Here is a 17069-nt window from a genome sequence, read left to right as displayed (position 1 = left end):
AAGCGCTAATGACAGAGGCTCAATGACCAGAGCAAAAAGCAATGGGCTCAGCGGAGTGCCCCGCCGTGTGGAATGGTAAAGGCGAAATTAAGTAGTATTTGTCCTGACCGAGGCCTCAGGAGATAAATATAGGAGCTTAATCTTTGAAGCCGAATCTCTCCAAGACATAAAAGAGATAATCCCACCCCACTTAGTTAAATGCCTTTTTTGACATCCACAGATATCACTGCTTCTTTAGTGTGAAGAGCAGGCACATTATACAATATAATGAAAAGATTTTTAAGACTAGAAAAGGAGTGCCTATTCCAGATGAACCAATACAATAGAAGGGAGAATGGTATCCAGACGTGAAGCCAGCAGTTAAGATAATTATTTAAAGTCTACATTTAACAGACTAATTAGGGCGATAAGAAGTGCACGACAAAAGGTCCTTGCCTTTTTTCAGGAGGAGAGAAATTAAAGCTTCGTTGAGCGTTTGCGGGAGGCGGCCAGATTCTAACGATTCATTGTACATGTTCAATAATAGAGTGGCTAGTTCATACCAAATTCTGGGAATTTTCCGTTTAGTAGTGATAACATTTAATTTCGCAGCCGTAATTGGTCTCTCTAACTCAGACTGATCAACCGAGCTGATGTCCTGATTTGAAAAAATTTCAAGCTCAGGAGTAGAACAGTGAGAAGATGAGTAGAGGGACGCATAAGAATTCCTAAATATATTATTGCTCTCAAGATCATCCGTAAATACAGGTAAAAGCCAGTAAATTAGAATATTTTGAAAAACTTGATTTATTTCAGTAATTGCATTCAAAAGGTGTAACTTGTACATTATATGTATTCATTGCACACAGACTGATGCATTCAAATGTTTATTTCATTTAATTTTGATGATTTGAAGTGGCAACAAATGAAAATCCAAAATTCCGTGTGTCACAAAATTAGAATATTACTTAAGGCTAATACAAAAAAGAGATTTTTAGAAATGTTGGCCAACTGAAAAGTATGAAAATGAAAAATATGAGCATGTACAATACTCAATACTTGGTTGGAGCTCCTTTTGCCTCAATTACTGCGTTAATGCGGCGTGGCATGGAGTCGATGAGTTTCTGGCACTGCTCAGGTGTTATGAGAGCCCAGGTTTCTCTGATAGTGGCCTTCAACTCTTCTGCGTTTTTGGGTCTGGCATTCTGCATCTTCCTTTTCACAATACCCCACAGATTTTCTATGGGGCTAAGGTCAGGGGAGTTGGCGGGCCAATTTAGAACAGAAATACCATGGTCCGTAAACCAGGCACGGGTAGATTTTGCACTGTGTGCAGGCGCCAAGTCCTGTTGGAACTTGAAATCTCCATCTCCATAGAGCAGGTCAGCAGCAGGAAGCATGAAGTGCTCTAAAACTTGCTGGTAGACGGCTGCGTTGACCCTGGATCTCAGGAAACAGAGTGGACCGACACCAGCAGATGACATGGCACCCCAAACCATCACTGATGGTGGAAACTTTACACTAGACTTCAGGCAACGTGGATCCTGTGCCTCTCCTGTCTTCCTCCAGACTCTGGGACCTCGATTTCCAAAGGAAATGCAACATTTGCATGGTTGGGTGATGGTTTGGGGTGCCATGTCATCTGCTGGTGTCGGTCCACTCTGTTTCCTGAGATCCAGGGTCAACGCAGCCGTCTACCAGCAAGTTTTAGAGCACTTCATGCTTCCTGTTGCTGACCTGCTCTATGGAGATGGAGATTTCAAGTTCCAACAGGACTTGGCGCCTGCACACAGCGCAAAATCTACCCGTGCCTGGTTTACAGACCATGGTATTTCTGTTCTAAATTGGCCCGCCAACTCCCCTGACCTTAGCCCCATAGAAAATCTGTGGGGTATTGTGAAAAGGAAGATGCAGAATGCCAGACCCAAAAACGCAGAAGAGTTGAAGGCCACTATCAGAGAAACCTGGGCTCTCATAACACCTGAGCAGTGCCAGAAACTCATCGACTCCATGCCACGCCGCATTAACGCAGTAATTGAGGCAAAAGGAGCTCCAACCAAGTATTGAGTATTGTACATGCTCATATTTTTCATTTTCATACTTTTCAGTTGGCCAACATTTCTAAAAATCCCTTTTTTGTATTAGCCTTAAGTAATATTCTAATTTTGTGACACACGGAATTTTGGATTTTCATTTGTTGCCACTTCAAATCATCAAAATTAAATGAAATAAACATTTGAATGCATCAGTCTGTGTGCAATGAATAAATATAATGTACAAGTTACACCTTTTGAATGCAATTACTGAAATAAATCAAGTTTTTCAAAATATTCTAATTTACTGGCTTTTACCTGTATACCTGAATCAGATTGATTGATTCTGCAGATTCAATCAATCAATCAATGTTTATTTATATAGCCCTAAATCACAAGTGTCTCAAAGGGCTGCACATAAATGGGATGCTGATATCTGGTGTGGTTGATGAGCTAATAGGTTAACAGCTTTATCACAATGAAACACCTTAGCACAGTGGTCCCCAACCTTTTTTTAGCTGCGGACCGGTCAACGCTTGAAAATTTGTCCCACTTTTATTTTTTATTTTTTATTTTTTCATAAAGAAATACAAACGTGTGTGCTTACGGACTGTATCCCTGCAGACTGTATTGATCTATATTGATATATAATGTATATATTGTGTTTTTTATGTTGATTTAATTTAAAAAAAAAAAAAAAAAAAAGGTTATTTATTTTATTTTATTTTTTATTTCCTGTGCGGCCCGGTACCAATCGGTCAGTGGTTGGGCACCACTGCCTTAGCAGACCTTGATAATGGCCGAGTTTTTGGTGATTAGCAATCAAGCTGGGGATAAAGCCAAAATCTTAAAGTCTCCTCCTGGCATTAAATATTACATTGACATGTCAGGGAGATTCAGAAAAAGACATTTCAAAAGGTGTCATCGTCATAGTTGGGAGCATAAACATTTACGAGACCTACTGGGGGGTTTTCAATTTGGCCAGTGACGGTAACATACCTCCCATCAGGATCTGAAATACTATTCAAGTGTACAAAAGAAACAAATTTATGTAGCAAAATAGCAACTTCCCTAGATTTGCCCGAAAATGAAATGTGGTAAGTCTGTCCTATCTATATCTTCTCCTCAGCCTCAAGTGATCAGAAGGCTTAAGATGAGTCTCCTGCAAGAAGTGTACTTTGGCGCCCAGATGACGGAGATAATGTAATGTCTTACTTCGTTTTATAGGATTATTAAGCAATTTGCAATTGAAACTGGTAAACCAAATGCCACATCTGCCGGACTTCGCTGGATCATAGCAAAACAATTTAAACATCAAATATACAGTTTACGAAAATGCAGTCTGTGGTAAAAAATAAGCTTGACTGTACTTACAGAAGCATCTCTCTAAACTGGGTCCGTGCAATATCCCCACCCCACAAAAAAACAACCATCACGCCTGTTCTACACTGACAAACAATGCAGTAGGTGTGTTACAGGCACCGTTTAGAAACTATTAAATGTAAACTTTGTGATACATAAACAATTATAGCATCTTACGCTGTAAATAACTCATGTCGCAACGTATATATCTGCGGCTTATAGTCCGGTGTGGCTCGTATATGGAAACATGTTTTTTATTTTAACATTTAGTGGGTTTGGCTTATATATCCTACTCTATAGTCGAGAAAATACAGTATATTTTATATGTATATGAACTTCAGAACTGTATATATATATATATATATATATATATATATATATATATATATATATATATATATATATATACATATATATACATATATATCCATCCATCCATCCATCTTCTTCCAATGCGGACCAAGCTCTGACACTGATTATACAGGGAGCGAACTGCCACAATAAGACAGTCCGTTACCCCATACTCTCTGAGCACTCCCCACAGGACTTCCCGGGGTACACGGTCGAATGCCTTCTCCAAGTCCACAAAGCACATGTAGACTGGTTGGGCAAACTCCCATGCACCCTCAAGGACCCTGCCGAGAGTATAGAGCTGGTCCACAGTTTCACGACCAGGACGAAAACCACACTGTTCCTCCTGAATCCGAGGTTCGACTATCCGGCGTAGCCTCCTCTCCAGTACACCTGAATAGACCTTACCGGGAAGGCTGAGGAGTGTGATCCCACGATAGTTGGAACACACCCTCCGGTTCCCCTTCTTAAAGAGAGGAACCACCACCCCGGTCTGCCAATCCAGAGGTACCGCCCCCGAGTCTTGTCAACCAAGACAGCCCCACAGCATCCAGAGTCTTTCAGGAACTCCGGGCGGATCTCATCCACCCCCGGGGCCTTGCCACCGAGGAGCTTTTTAACTACCTCAGCAACCTCATCCCCAGAAATAGGAGACCACACCACAGATTCCCCAGGCACTGCTTCCTCATAGGAAGACGTGTTGGGGGGATTGAGGAGGTCTTATCCGCACCATAGGGACGGCGTGGCACAGTGGGAGAGTGGCCGTGCGCGACCCGAGGGTCCCTGGTTCAATCCCCACCTAGTACCAACCTCGTCATGTCCGTTGTGTCCTGAGCAAGACACTTCACCCTTGCTCCTGATGGGTGCTGGTTAGCGCCTTGCATGGCAGCTCCCTCCATCAGTGTGTGAATGTGTGTGTGAATGGGTAAATGTGGAAGTAGTGTCAAAGCGCTTTGAGTACCTTGAAGGTAGAAAAGCGCTATACAAGTACAACCCATTTATCATTTATTATACACGGTGTTGACAGTGCACTGCTTCACCCTCCTGAGGATTTGGATGGTGGTCCAGAATCGCTTCGAAGCCATCCGGAAGTTGTTTTCCATGGCTTCCCCGAACTCCTCCCATGTCCGAGTTTTTGCCTCCGCGACCGCTGAAGCCGCACACCGCTTGGCCTGTCGGTACCTGTCCGCTGCCTCCGGAGTCCTATGAGCCAAAAGAACCCGATAGGACTCCTTCTTCAACTTGACTGCATCCCTCACCGCCGGTGTCCACCAACGGGTTCTAGGATTACCGCCACGACAGGCACCAACTACCTTGCGGCCACAGCTCCAATCATCCGCCTTGACAATAGAGGTGCGGAACATGGTCCACTCGGACTCAATGTCCAGCACCTCCCTCGTGACATGTTCAAAGTTCTTCCGGAGGTGGGAATTGAAACTCTCTCTGACAGGAGACTCTGCCAGACATTCCCGGCAGACCCTCACAATGCGTTTGGGCCTGCCAGGTCTGTCCGGCATCCTCCCCCACCATCGCAGCCAACTCACCACCAGGTAGTGATTGGTAGAAAGCTCTGCCCCTCTCTTCACCCGAGTGTCCAAAACATGAAGCTGCAAATCCGATGACACAACTACAAAGTCGATCATGGAACTGCGGCCTAGGGTGTCCTGGTGCCAAGTGCACATATGGATACCCTTATGTTTGAACATGGTGTTTGTCATGGACAATCTGTGACGAGCACAAAAGTCCAATAACAAAACACCACTCGGGTTCAGATCCGGGCGGCCATTCTTCCCAATCACGCTTCTCCAGGTTTCACTGTCGTTGCCAACATGAGCGTTGAAGTCACCCAGTAGGACAAGGGAATCACCCGGGGGAGCACTTTCCAGTACCCCCAAAAAGGGTGGGTACTCTGAACTGCTGTTTGGTGCGTAAGCACAAACAACAGTCAGGACACATCCCCCCACCCGAAGGCGGTGGGAGGCTACCCTCTCGTCCACTGGGTTGAACTCCAACGTGCAGGCTTTGAGCCGGGGACAACAAGAATTGCTACCCCAGCTTGTCGCCTCTAACTGCGTGCAACGCCAGTGTGGAAGAGAGTCCATCCCCTCTCGAGAGAACTGGTTCCAGAGCCCTTGCTGTGCGTCGAGGTGAGTCCGACTGTATCTAGCCGGAACTTCTCTACCTCGCGCACTAGCTCAGGCTCCTTCCCCCCCAGCGAGGTGACGTTACACGTCCCAAGAGCTAGCTTATGTAGCCGAGGATCGGACCGCCAAGTGCCCTGCCTTTGGCTGCCGCCCAGCTCACAATGCACCCGACCTCTTCGGCCCCTCCCATGAGTGGTGAGCCCATTGGAGGGGTGACCCACGTTGCCTCTTCGGGCTGTGCCCGGCCGGGCGCCCCAGGCACTCGCCATCGTGCCCCAACTCCGGGCCTGGCTCCAGAGGGGGACCACGGTGACCCGTTTCCGGGCGAGGGAAATCTGAGTCTTTGTTGTTTCATTCCCATAGAAGTCTTCGAGCTGCTCTTTGTCTGATCCCTCACCTAGGACCTGTTTGTCTTGGGAGACCCTACCAGGGAGCATGAAAGCCCCCGGACAACATAGCTCCTCGGATCATTGGGACACGCAAATTCCTCTACCACGGTAAGGTGGCAGCTCATTTATTTATTTATTTTTATTCATTTATTTTTTTTATGCAAGGATGTAAAAATGCTTATTATGGTTACATAATAGCAGGGTATGGAAGGGCCGTGGTCCACGCGTTCCCTGCGGGCAGGGTGTGTGCAGGAGCCGGCCATTAAGCAGGGTTAGGGTGGATACCTCACCATGGACATGCGAGCAAAACTCCACACTGTGGGGCACTTGTCACGCGAGAATTTGCTCCGCGCTCTGGAGCGTCAGCAGCGCGCGTATAACAAGGGGACCCAGCTACGAACATTTTCACAGGGAGAAAAAGTGCTTGTATTGCTTTCAACCTCTAGCTCCAAATTACTTGCAAAGTGGCAAGGGCCTTTTGAGGTCACGCGGCAAGTGGGTGAGGTGGATTACGATTCCATTGCAACGGAGTGCCTCGCCACCGGATGGCGAGACACTCCAGATTGTTTAGATGCTGATTTAATTACATTACACACACCGCAATTTTTGGACTATAAGCCTCTACTTTTAAAACGGAGTGGCTAAATTATGGATTTTTAATCGTATAAAAAAAAAACAAGAAAAAACACTGACAGGGTGTTTTACTGTTTGTGCTATGGTGCCATCTTTTGGACGAATTTGCTTACTGCAGGTGGTGCAGTGTCCTTTCATTTATCGGTAGTCCTTTTTTGAGTGCTACTCAATCTTTTCATTGCACAAAGCGTTTCTACTCTAATGGATTTTTCATTCATCTTTCTAAGCAACATTTGTAAATTTTACAGTATAACTAAAAATGTTTATATAACCGTCCCATGTGTGATGTCTGTAGGAGTGTTTTTAAGCATATTTGTACATGCTATGGTAATGTAATGAAGCTAGCGTGGTTGGCATTAGTTTACAAGTGTCTGTGTTAATAGAGTATTAACTTACAATGGGATTCTGTTTGTATTGTATCAGTTTTACAAATTCCACAGTAAACTCACCAAAACTTCACCGTGGAGTTATTGAGTCTGCTTAGCTGTTTGAAGAGCTAGTGGGTCCAATGACGATGACTTCTGATTTGTTTGATTAGCTGTTTTACTGCCGTGTTACAAGCACCGTTTAGAAACTATTGAATGTCAACTTTGTGATACATAAACATTTACAGAATCTTACGCTGTAAATAACTCATGTCGCAACGTATATATCTGCGGCTTATGTCCGGTGTGGCTCGTATATGGAAACATGTTTTTTCTTTTAACATATAGTGGTTTCGGCTTATATATCCTACGCTATAGTCGAGAAAATACGGTATATTTTATATGTATATGTACTTCAGAACTGTGTATATATATATACAGTATATTGTATACACTTTGTGTTTATACACAAAGTGTATACAATATACACACGTGTGTGTGTGTGTGTGTGTGTGCGTGTGTGTGTGTGTGTGTGTGTGTGTGTGTGTGTGTGTGTGTGTGTGTGTGTGTGTGTGTGTGTGTGTGTGACTTGATCACTGCCTGTAAATAATCTTAATTTATTTATGCTAAGGTGATTGTTATGGCTCAGACTCCTGCCAATGCAGCTCATCCGTCTGGGCTCACCTCGGGACACGCCCACGGGCGTGCACATCCAGGGACTCTCCGCCCTGCAGCACCCGCCAGCTGCAATCACTCACCGGCGATCTGCACACCTGGTACTGATGAGGGCGAGCTGGATAAAAGGACCAGTGGACCCTATGATCGGCGCGGGAACTTAGTTCTCATATGGTGAACCTTAAGCTTTATGCTCTATTTGTTTGTTTCCTCGCCATGGCTTGATGTGTCCTTTGTCTTTTCCTGTGTTTGAGCAGTGTTTTCCTTCCGTTGCCCTGGATTTTGACTGCCTCCCTCGTTTCTTGACTCCTCGCTTGCCCCTGGACTCTGACGCTTCTCTCTCGGCCCGGATCACCTGCCTGCCCCATGGACTTCGTGTTCTTTCGCTCTCACCAACATTTTGCGGTAAAACCCTCCAGTTAAATACAACACATAGTCTTACACCATACACACTCTTGGATCTAGATCACAGTCCATTTCCTTAGTTTATATTAATATTGTTTTATTATTGTGTGTATATATATCCATCCATCCATTTTATACCGCTTATTCCCTTCAGCTACAATCGGGCGGAAGGCGGGGTACACCCTGGACAAGTCGCCACCTCATCACAGGGCCAACACAGATGGACAGACAACATTCACACTCACATTCACACACTAGGGCCAATTTAGTGTTGCCAATCAACCTATCCCCAGGTGCATGTCTTTGGAGGTGGGAGGAAGCCGGAGTACCCGGAGGGAACCCACGCAGTCACGGGGAGAACATGCAAACTCCAAACAGAAAGATCCCGAGCCTGGGATTGAACCCCAGACTACTCAGCACCTTCGTATTGTGAGGCAGACGCACTAACCCCTCTTCCACCGTGCTGCCCTGTGTATATATATATTATATATATAATAAATATTTGTAGATACTGCTCCCTGGTGTCTGAGCCGTCCTCCCCTTTGGTGAAACCTTAACAGTGATATTTTTTTTTATGCGTAATGAATTAATGTTTACAGCCCTTATATATATATATATATATATATATATATATATATATATATATATATATATATATATATATATATATATATATATATATATATATATATATATATATATATATGGGCTGCAACTAACGATTAATTTGATAGTTGATTAATCTGTCGATTATTCCTTTGATTAATTTATTAATAATCGGATAAAAGAGTCAAACTACATTTCTATCCTTTCCAGTATTTTATTGAAAAAAACCCCAGCATACTGGCACCATACTTATTTTGATAATTGTTTCTCAGCTGTTTGTACGTGTTGCTGTTTATAAATAAAGGTTTATAAAAAATAATTACAAAAAAATAAAAAAAAATAAAAATAAATTGCCTCTGCGCCTAGCATAGATCCAACGAATCGATGACTAAATTAATCGCCAACTATTTTTATAATCAATTTTAATCGATTTAATTGATTAGTTGTTGCAGCCCTAATATATATGTATGTGTGTGTGTGTGTGTGTGTGTGTGTGTGTGTGTGTGTGTGTGTGTGTGTGTGTGTGTGTGTGTGTGTGTGTGTTTGCCTTCCGCCCGAATGCAGCTGAGATAGGCTGCAGCACCCACGGCAACCCCGTGAGGGACAAGCGGTAGAAAATGGATACATATATATATATATATATATATGTATGTGTGTGTGTGTGTGTGCAGGAGCCCGGCAATTATTCAGCTGACAGGTGAGTGGATACCTGTTTTGGGGCACTTGTCACGCGAGAATTTGCTCATCGCTCAGGAGCGTCAGCAGCGCGCGTATAACAAGGGGACCCAGCTACGAAAATTTTCACCGGGAGAAAAAGTGCTTGTATTGCTTCCAACCTCTAGCTCCAAATTACTTGCGAAGTGGCAAGGACCTTTTGAGGTCACGCGGCAAGTGGGTGACCTCACCCACTTGCCGTGTGAAAAATTACGAGGTTCGACGCTTCGAGACTGAGGAGGGAGTGGGAGGCTGAAAGACTGCCGAAAAGCACCTGAGTGGAAGGCGGCTGAAAAGCGCAAAAACTTTATAAAGACAAAATAAAAGACTATTGTAACTCTGCATCCGAGGGGTGTGACGGTGTCTTGTTGGTCCAGAAGAACCCGGAGGAAAGAGTCCTTTCACACAGGGTTAATTGGTAGAATTCCCATTTGGGCTGCTGGTATTTTTTATCAGCTTGTAAAAAAGCATTTGAAAGGATACACCAGACGACACAAAGTCCAGAACATCAAAACAATTGCAAATGTTCATAGTCAACACAACATAATATACTTAAAACTTAACACATTCATTTATACAATCGATGACCATGGACTTTCGCCATATTTAAACCCATGCCCTGATTTAAACACATAGTTTGGGTTCACAATAATTACTTATTTACTGTAGTAATATTTGGGATTTGCGGATATATAGTTCAAGAGTATTTACTTGTAAAGCTTGAAACAATAATATTATATTACAATATTTAAGTGTGGCCTGGATTCCTTCGTTAGGATCTGGACCTGGCCAGCGATAATGAATCATCTGCCATTCCTCAGTGAGGCTGGATATACTCATGTAACATTGGGTAGTGCAAGACGCCACTCATTTAGGTTTTTCTTTTTGTTTGGGCAGAGAATTAACATAATTAACAAATAAGTTGCCTGAAATTGTTAAAATAAAATAGACCTTGTGTATTATTATCCTATTAACATGGGAGACATTCATTTTTGCAGCAAATTCCTAAAAAAAACAGAGTGCTAATGTTGTATAGAATAACTATAGGCCAAAAGTTTGCACACATTTTCTTCTCATTCAATCCGTTTTCTTTATTTTCATGACTATTTACATTGTAGATTGTCACTGAAGGCATTAAAACTATGAATGAACACGTGGAGTTATGGACTTAACAAAAACCTGTGAAATAACGGAAAACATGTTTTATATTCTAGTTTCTTCAAAATAGCCACCATTTGCTCTGACTACTGCTTTGCACACTCGTGGCATTCTCTCGATGAGCTTCAAGCACCCCTGTAAAGTGAAAACCGTTTCAGGTGACTACCTATTGAAACTCATTGAGAGAATGCCAAGAGTGTGCGAAAAAGTAATCAGAGCAAATGGTGGCTATTTTGAAGAAATTAGAATACAAAACATGTTTTCAGTTATTTCACCTCTTTTTCTTAAGTGCATAACTCCACATGTGTTCATTCATAGTTGTGATGCCTTCAGTGACAATCTACAATGTAAATAGTTATTAAAATAAAGAAAATGCATTAAATAAGAAGGTGTGTCCAAACTTTTGACCTGTACTCTCTCCTCTCTCTCTCTGTATGTATGTATGTATGTATGTATGTATGTATGTATGTATGTATGTATGTATGTATGTATGTATGTATGTATGTTTGTATGTATACATATGTATATATGTATATATATATATGTGTATGTGTATATATATATGTGTATGTGTATGTGTATGTGTATATATATATGTATGTGTGTGTATATATGTATATATGTATATGTATATATATGTTTGTATATGTATATGCATATATACTCACGTGTATGTATGACATCATGCAAATTTGACAATTAAGTCATTTCAAATATCATTAATCATAACTGATCTTAGTGGGAAAAATGTCTGTATTTAAGTAAAAACAATGATAGAAACCCATGCGATAATGTAATTTAATGTAAAGCTGCAAGTGCAAGAGCATAGTGACCACATGCTGTTCCCAAGTAAACTTAACCACTAAACCAAATAGTTACATTTGTAAACCATGTCTGGAAAATAACCCAGCTATTACTAATTTCTATTAGCGAGTAACTAATATTAATTAATAGTTTAATGATTAAAACAATAATCACATAACAGTGTAATGAGCTGTCACTCTTAACATAAGCGACTTACATTCTTTACATCAGCAACTTGCTTACGCAGCACTTGGTAACTTTCCATAACTCAACAAGAGTGCATTGCAGGAAACTAACAGATGCTGAAAGTTCGGGGTTGGAACTGATGTTATTAATAGAAATATGCAGTAATTAAGATGACGTACAGTTACTAGAGTTATTTTCATTTAATTTTAAGGTGCCAAAAAGACAATAATATAAACATCCCAAGTCATTAGACAAAAACCTAACTCTTTAATATATACAAATATAAACATGGGTGGTGTGCAGATATACTGTTCTTTACAGAGTCTCGATAGATTTAGGGTCTTACGTTCCACACAGTGACACCAATTGTAAATATGTACAGTTGAAGTAAACACACTGCATGTTTGACGTCCCCTACTGACATTTGAAGTCGTTGCATCAGAGGGCTCAATGTAACCTTTGGTGGTGTTTGGCTGGCAGCAAACTGGCAAAGGTTTTATTTATCGCCTATGTAACCTGAGCGGCTTTCGACATGAGGACACTATCTGTCAAAATAAGGCATGTTCTTTGATACAGGTGCAAACGTGTGACTTGGCAGAGCCCAGCTAATACTGTCTATGAATACCTTCCTCCCTAGCCACAGGTCTCCATTACCCTGCCTTCCAGTACTTTTCCGCTGCCCACCACTTCTCCATCCCCGCCCATTCAATCTCCTGCTTTTTGATAGGTTATTATCCACTAGCACCCAAATTGTATGTAAATATTGACTTTCACTGAATTCTGTACATGCATATTTACAAAGACGGACTGTCAAATATCAATTTAAACAGAAGAATATTGTTTTATTTTAGAAAGAATAAACAGAAGACCCACTAAGAAAGTGGAGAGTATTTACAGTATATGCAAACCATCCATAATATTATCACTCATTCTTTCCTCCTAATTGTTTTTAAAGCAGCTTCCATCAAGTATTAAATAACTGGATCAGAACCAAGTAGAACACCTCAGGGACTATGTTATTGATAAAGAGGACCAGGTAAATAAAATATGTCAGTCAGATCATGAAAGTGTACTGCTATGAAAAAAACATATTTGCTGCAGGAATTACAAACATGGCACTTTTGTGACAAAAACACAAACACCACTAATACAGTTAATACTACATTTAGGTTTTTGTTTTTTTCCAAATTGGTACTTTTATTTGCATAGTGTAATCTCCATTATTCAAATTACAGGGAACTGCATCAGTAGCACTAAATTGACAATACAAAGACAACAAATGTACACCAGGGGGAGACTCACTAGAACGATTGTGTGCCTTAAAAATAACACAAAACACTATTAGGCTACAATTAGATAGTGAAGTGAATTACATTTACATAGCGCTTTTTCTCAAGTGACTCAAAGCACTTTACATAGTGAAACCCAATATCTAAGTTAGATTTAAACCAGTGTGGGTGGCACTGGGAGCAGGTGGGTAAAGTGTCTTGCCCAAGGACACAATGGCAGGGACTTGGATGGCGGAAGCGGGGATCGAACCTGCAACCCTCAAGTTGCTGGCACGGCCACTCTACCAACCGAGCTATACCGTCCCACTTGATTAACTGTTTTTTCTTGCAATTATCCCTTGAGCCTGCATAAGTCGTGAGTAATGTAAGCTTAACTATATTCAAGGCATGCACTATTTTAAATGAAGCACTTTTTTACATAAAGCATGACCTGGCTGCTTCTATGTAATTGGTTATCAATGTATCAGAAATCAACCATTATGTTTCTATAGTTCTGAGCTTAATTGTTTAGCACCGCTTTTTAGTAGTGGGACTCACTGATTTGCAGATACATGTAAGTTCACTTTGAATAATATTGTATCACTAACCAAATTAACTTCAGTGGCCTGTTAAGATGTGGTGACTTTGTATGTTTTAAGTAAAATCCTTTTGAGTATATAACAGTGTTTAGGTAACCCTACCATATTTTATGTTGTACAAATCAAACACACAAATAATTTATGTTTTAAGGGTTTAGATCGTTTGTGCTTTGGTTTTAGTCAGCCTCATGAAGCAGCACAGCTAGACCCTTGGTTGGAAATGTATTTGGTTTTTCCAAATTAGGTATGTGTCTAATCCCAATTTGAAAAGAAATGTCAAGTACGCATGCATCCATTATCTTTAAAGTTCATCCAATAAATCTGCATACAATCAAACCAAAACCTAAAAATATGAGGGGCTAATTCAACAAACACAATATGATACTTACCTGAAATGTGGATGAAAGTGATATACACCAGATGATTTAGTCAGTTCAGGGGGTAAAAAAATATAAAATATGTAGACCCACCAGGAATGGTGCTCACTCTGCCAAAAGACTATGGCAAAACAAGGAAACAAAATGGGCTTGGTCAATTACTTTTCTCTTACAAAATAAAAATAAAATCAAATGGTTTTTTTTGTCTTTAAGGAGGTGTAGAAACAACAACAACAAAAATCTGTGGAGAGTTTAAAAGTTGGGTTTCACTCATTTGACGCGGTCAATGAGGGAGGATGGACCTCTCCAGAAGCAGCGAGCCTTTCTTTTAAAGCTCACCAAGTGGGCCGGCCAAACGTCAAAGTGGAAAGGGGGGGGGAAAACGCCAGCTGATTGGTGGCTACTCCAAGGCTCCTGAGTAATAGCCATTTAGATGGCTTCTCAATGCAGTGGGAGGCCCAACCCACGTGGGCGATCCATATGGGGCCTGCTGTGAAGGGACACTACACTACAGCTCCTTAACCTCTCCCTCTGCTGGTCACTTAGGCCATCATATTTGTTTTCAAGATTTTGCCTTAAATTGGGTCAAACAACACATTTCTGGTGGGTCTCTCGATTTTAGGTTTTAAATCTGCTCCGAAAGAAATTGAATGAGTAAAACTATGGGAGGAATAACATATCCTCGGCTATGTTGCTTCCTTCTCGTCTGGTGTGTACTCGTGTGTGAGTGTGTGCTTTCTTGCTCAAGACTTCCACAAAGCCCTCCTTGTTTCTTTTCCATATGGTGGCGTGCATGTAGCATCTAGGGAATCACATGGAATCAAACTGTGCTGCAGCGGTGAATAAATGGGATTTTAAACAAAATAAATAAAACATTTTAACGTTGTTTTATTTTACGCTATTCCAAAGCTCATTTGCTTCCGGTGAAGTCAAACCTGTTTGCGTGCAGCCACAAAAACAAAAAATGATGACATATTTTCACTCCCGTGACAAATTCATTTCACGTTCAACAAATATGGCATACTGTATAGGTGTAACTTTTAGATCCATTTTACAGCAACAGTTGTCAGGATTGGAGCTTATAGCCTGCACAGCAGCAATGAATATATTATATTTATATAAAGCTTTTTCACACACCAATAGTAATTTAAGTATAAACTCTTAAACCAGGGGTGTCAAACATACGGCCCGCGGGATGCGCTTGCTAAGTATAAAATTTAGCCTACATTTTTTAATGAAAAAAACTGCTGTTCTACACATATTAGATGTCGCAATAGCAATTATTTGTATCTTTGTAGATTATGCTACATATGTAAAATAAAATAAACCACATGACGAGGAAAATGAGCAAACTACATAAGTAACATCCTGTAATTTGATTTTGATGTTATTTTTTAAAATAAACCAATGAGTTCACTGATGAACATTATCGCATAATTTATTCAGAAAGTATAAATAATGACAAATAAAGATAGAATACTATTTACCGTGACATGTAAGTAAAAAAAACAAAAAAACATTATGATTTGTACATTTTCAGAATGCGCTTGTTCTATTTTTAAACAAAGAAAACAATCTGAAGTTGTCTTTATTTTTAAGTTATCATGCCGTGATTTTACCAGTCTGTGTGGCCCTCGATCTAAAATGAGTTTGACACCCCTGTCTTAAACCCTTGCTTTGCTGCAAAAATTATATATTCAAAATACATATATTTTTTTCTCTGAATCTTTATGAGCTATATGTTTACTGAGGGGAGGTGACGGCTCAGAGACACCAGGGGGCAGTATGTACAATTTATTTATTATATATAATAAATATATATAATAATAATAAACAATACAACTAAACTATAGATATGGAGTGTGTGACTAAAATACAAGAGTGTGTGTGGTGTAAGACTATGTGTAGAATTTAACTGAAGTGAGTGTTACCAACGTGTTGAACGAGATACGAGGAAGTCCAGGGGGCAGGCAGATGATCCGGGGGCAGAGAGAGACGTCAGAATCCAGGGGCGAGCAAGAGGTCGAGGAACGAAAGAGGCAGTCAGAGTCCAGAGGGAGATCCAGGGAAAAAGGTGAGATGCACAGCTCACTTTCCAGGTGACGAAGGGTACTGCGGGGACACGGGAGAAGACAAGGGACAAATCAAGGCACAGAGAGGAAACACAAATAGAGCATAAAGCTTGTTGCTTACGGTACACCATGAGAAAAACTAAGTTCCCGCGACGATCCTTGGGTCCACTGGTCCTTTATTGATCTCGCCCTGATCAGTCGCAGGTGTGCAGATTGCCAGCGAGTGAATGCAGCTGGTGGCTGCTGCAGGGCGGGGACGCGCGCGGCGCGTCCCTGGATGTGCGCACCCGTGGGCGTGTCCCGAGGTGCGTACAGACGGATGAGCGGCGTTGGCAGGAGCCTGAGCCGTAACAGTATCCCCCCCCTAAGGACAGATTCCAGATGTCCAACATACTCACGAAACAAGGGAGGGTGGAGGGGAGAACTGGTGGTGGGTCGCCGGCCCCAGTGTCCCCGAATCCACCGAGGACGAGTCTGATGGCGGCGGCGAGAAGAATGCCGCTGAAGCCGGCGAGGCGGGCGACCAAGGGACGGCCACCATCTTGGTTGTCGGGAAGGCGGACGTGATTGGCGCCATGGTGCGTCTCGCCGGAAACGAGGATATGACATCGGCGGCGGCGTGGAGGAAGACGTCATCGGCGAGGCAGGCGTGGAGGAAGACGTCATCGGCGAGGCAGGCGTGGAGGAAGACTTCATCGGCGGCGTGGAAGCGGCAGACGTCATCGGCGGCGTGGAAGCGGCAGACGTCATCGGCGGCGTGGAAGCGGCAGACGTCATCGGCGGCGTGGAAGCGGCAGACGTCATCGGCGCCGTGGAAGCGGCAGACGTCATCGGCGCCGTGGAAGCGGCAGACGTCAAAGGCGTGGAAGCAGCGGACGTCAAAGCCGGAGACGAGGAGGGCAGCTGAGGAGCTGGCCGAGGTGCTGAAGTCGGCGGAACAGGCCGAGGT

The 17069-nt window shown here is 42.3% G+C and overlaps 1 protein-coding gene across 1 annotated transcript in view; it reads right to left on the bottom strand.

The window, feature by feature from the left end:
• The window catches only part of LOC133617228 (high affinity choline transporter 1-like), a 59437-nt gene extending 45099 nt beyond the window's left edge, over positions 1–14338 (bottom strand). The window contains exon 1 of the mRNA XM_061977087.2: positions 14061–14338. The gene's annotated coding sequence lies outside the window, so the exon portion shown is untranslated. The remainder of the gene's footprint in view (positions 1–14060) is intronic.
• Between the last annotated feature and the right edge of the window lie 2731 nt (positions 14339–17069).

The sequence above is a fragment of the Nerophis lumbriciformis genome, linkage group LG16, assembly GCF_033978685.3.
Source record: "Nerophis lumbriciformis linkage group LG16, RoL_Nlum_v2.1, whole genome shotgun sequence".
Taxonomy (NCBI): domain Eukaryota; kingdom Metazoa; phylum Chordata; class Actinopteri; order Syngnathiformes; family Syngnathidae; genus Nerophis; species Nerophis lumbriciformis.
This window is presented reverse-complemented; position numbering and strand designations above follow the sequence as displayed.